This window comes from Elephantulus edwardii, unplaced genomic scaffold, assembly GCF_000299155.1.
Source record: "Elephantulus edwardii isolate Elephantulus edwardi_28Jun2011 unplaced genomic scaffold, EleEdw1.0 scaffold00109, whole genome shotgun sequence".
Lineage (NCBI taxonomy): Eukaryota > Metazoa > Chordata > Mammalia > Macroscelidea > Macroscelididae > Elephantulus > Elephantulus edwardii.
This window is the reverse complement of record NW_006399859.1, coordinates 8,372,105-8,376,306: the sequence shown is the minus strand read 5'-3', so window position 1 is coordinate 8,376,306 and position 4,202 is coordinate 8,372,105.

Sequence of the window (4,202 nt, the reverse complement as noted above, 5' to 3'; positions counted from 1 at the left end):
GGTGCCAAGAGTGTTGACCGTGGAGCCAAGCAAACTAAAGCTGTGAACAATCTCAATCTCTTCACCATCCATCCTGATACTACCAATTGGTCCAGTGGTGAGAATCTTTGTCTTCTTGACATTGAGCCTCAATCCATATTGAAGGCTGCAGTCCTTGACCCTCTACAGCAAGCTCTTCAGGTCCTCCTCAATTTCTGCAAGCAGGGTTGTGTCATCTGTATAATGCAGATTGTTGATCTTCCACCAATCCTGACCCCACAATTCTCCTCATAGAGCCCAGACTCCCGGATAATCTGTTTTGCATACAGGTTGAAAAGGTATGGAAACAGGACACATCCCTGACATAGGCCCTTCCAAATTTTGAACCATGCAGTGTTTCCTTACTCTGTTCTGTCTCCTGATCCAAGTATAGGTCTCGCATTAGCATGATCAAGTGTTCTGAGATTCCCATTCTTCTCAGAGTCAGTCACAGTTTGTTATGATCCACACAGTCAAATGCCTTTGCATAGTCAATGAAAAACAGATAGACATTGCTCTGGTATTCCCTGCTTTCAGCTAAGATCCATCTAACACTAGCTACAATATATATAAATACCATTACAAATATCAAATACCTAAGCAAAACTTCTAATTAAAGAGATGCTAAACCTCTCTGTTATAAAATATAAAACATTCTTAGAATAAGTTGAAAGATCAAATCAACGGGAGGCTACACTATACTCAAGGATCAAAAGACTTAAAACTGCAGAGTCACTTTCCAAATTATTCCAATGCATTCAATGCACCTCTAATCAGTCTCAACACTTTGTGTGACTGTGCATATGTGTGTGTAAATACTTGAAAAATTGATTCAAACATTAATATGAAAGTTAAAATGGTAAAAAAAGACAAAGAGGAAAACTAAAAAGAAAACAAAGGATTCATGTTCAGATGTTCAAATGATAATTTCTTTATAGTTTTTAGAAAAGAAATTGTTATGATAAATAAGAGGTGACAACTTGATTTTTGATGGAGAAAAATGGTAGGGAAACAAGAAGGACTTAAAAGATGCTGAAAATGCAAAACCAGTAAAGGATAAAATAAACAAATACAAGATCTTAAAAAAAACTCAGTCCCTGTGGTCATAAAAAACTTTTTCAATAGGGTAAAAGGAATACCTACAGAATAGGGAAAATAAATTTGGCAATGGCATCTCTGACAAAGGTTAAAATGAAAATTTACAGCATACTACAGGGCATCCAGAAGAAAATTACAGATATCCCAGTAACAAAATGGGTGAAAGGTAAGAAAAGACTTTTCACAAAAGAAGTTATTTGGATGGCTAACCAACACATGAAGAAATACTCAAAATCACTGGCAATTAGAGATGTACATCAAAACCACCATGAGATACCATCTCACAGCAGTGGCAATAGCAGCAGCAGCAGCAGCACCAGCAGCAGCACCAGCAAAGCTTAATAGAACAGCAAGCGATAAATGTTGGAAAGGATGTGGAGAGATTGGAATTCTCATGTACTGCTGGTGGGACTGTAGAATGGTACAACCACTCTGGAAGGCAATTTGGCATTTTCTAAAAAACCTAAACACAGAAATCCCTTATGACTTCAGCTATTCTGCTACTAGGACTATACCAAAGGAAATTAAAATTGGCATTCAAATGGAGATATGTATATCTATATTCATGGCAGTGTTATTCACAATAGCAAGAAAATGGAAACAGGCCAAATATCCATTAACAAACGATTGTTCAAAGAAATTTTGATACATTCACACAATGGAATATTATGCAGCACTAAGTAATAATGACTTTTGTAAAATACTATACAACATGAAAGAGTCTAAAGATCATTACGCTGAGTGAGCTAACTCAATGTCATAAGGACAAATACTACATGAGCTCATTATTGTAAAAACAGAAGGATAACTAGTTAAATGTGTACAAATGTCCAAAAGGTGAAAGGAAATGGGAGGAAGTAAGCGGGAACAGAGGAAGAGTGGAAATCACTAGGGTAGCAGAATTTAATTGGTGGATGGGAATGAGGGAAGAATAGAAAAAATTTAATGGAGACTCGATAGGCGTAAATCAACAGTAATTAACTCTATAAAATACAATGTATATGAATGATGGTATGAAACACAACGTAATTATTTTATGCAAACCAATAAAAAATTTCCTTTTAGAAAGATGCTAGAAATGTCCTATTACTTAACCTCGGTAGTACTTGCACAGATACTTCATAATAAAACAACTTTGCTTTGTACATCTTTCTGCTTTCATATTATATTCTTCAACAAAATATTAAAAACAAAATTTTTAAATGCTTGGCATGTAAATGTAAGATAAATAATTGAATTAAAAAGAACAAAAATGCAAAATAAAATTTTAAATATAGTTTTCACTTTTATTGTCAAAAGTGTAGAGAAATAAGTACACTTAAGCAGTATTACTAGTAGAACAAATAAGCATAATACTTATGAATAATGAGCTAACAAGAGACTCAAAACTCAAATTCACTGCTGTCAAGGTGGAAATGACCCATTGCTGATCCTGCATTGGGTTTCTGAGAAGATTGTCCATCTTTCTCTCAAGGAGGCACACATGGATTCAAACTGCCAAAGGTTCACTCTACCTTTGGGTTAGCAGAACTCCCAGTTAACAATGGAGAGACATCAATAAAACAAAACAAGGAAATACTGCATGTTTTAAACTCAGGAAATGCGTATGTAGGGCTGTATTTTTTTTCACCATGCTCAGTCAATCTGTATGCTAAGAAAATCAACCAAGAAACTGGACTATATTAAGAAGAATGTAGCACCAGTATTAGAGGAAGAGTCATAACAACTAGCCGTATGTACATAGCACAAACTTGCTTGCTGCAAGTAAAGAGAATTTTAAGTACTTACTGATGAAGATCATAGACTTGAGCCTTTCATATGAATTAAACCTCAATAGAAAAAAACAAAAATCCTTACATCTGGACAAGTAAGCAACATGATAAATGAAAAAAAAAAGATTGGATCTGTCAATAATTTCATTATACTTGTACAATCCACAATCAATGCTTAGGGAAGTAGCAGTCAAGAAATTAAATAATGAACTGAATCAATCAAATCTTCTGCAAAAGATCTCTTGAAAATATTAAGGGACTCAAGTATTTTATAAGGTCTAGATATAAGTGTCTTATCTGACATTTCATTACCAAACACATTTTCCCAGTCTGTGGCAACCCTTTTTACCCTGTTGGAGAAGTTCTTGGATGTGCATAGGGATATGATTCTTAGAAGATCCAATTCATCTATTTTATCTCCTCCTGGCTGTAGATTTTTCAGGATACTTGTAAGACTGTTTAGGTTGTGGATTAGGACTACTAAAGTTCTTCCAAGCTTTCCTTTACTGAAGTCCTTGGTTTTAGTCATCCAATTGAAAAATGAGCACAGGATATGAACAGACACTTCACCAAAGAAGACTTTCAGATGGCCAACAAGCACATAAAGAAATGTTCAAAATCCCTAGCTCTAAGAGATATGTAAATCAAGACAACTATGAGATATCATCTCACCCCAGTCAGAATAGCAAAATTTAACAGAACAGCAAGCAACAAATGCTAGCGAGGTTGTGGAGAAACTAGAACCCTTATTCACTGTTGGTGGGAGTGTAAAATGGTGCAACCACTGTTGAAAGTGGTGTGGCGTTTTCTCAAAAAGTTGCTAGTAGAGAGATACCATTTGATCCAGCAATTCCAACCCTGCGAATATACCCTAAAGAGACCATAACGACATCCAAGCAGATACATGCACACCCATGTTTATCATGGCTTTGTTCACAATAGCAAGGAGTTGGAAACAACCCAAGTGTCCATCAACAAACAAATGGATAGAGAAGCTGTAGTATATTCACACAATGGAATACTACGCTGCATTGACAAACAAGGAACTCATGCAATATTATTCAAAATGGGTGACCCTGAGTGAAATATCTCAGTCACAAAAGGACAAATACTGTATGGTGGCACTGTTGTAGAATGAGGCTGACATCAGGGTTGGGGTAAGACTGAGAAAAACTGGATAAATTATGTATACTGCATTGAAGCCAATGAGGGAGAGAACAGTTTAAAAGTAATCTATTTTAGGGTATTATGATTATCATAAAAGTTCAGAATGAGGGTTGCAGACTAAAATACACTCAGGGTGTGGGTGCGGGG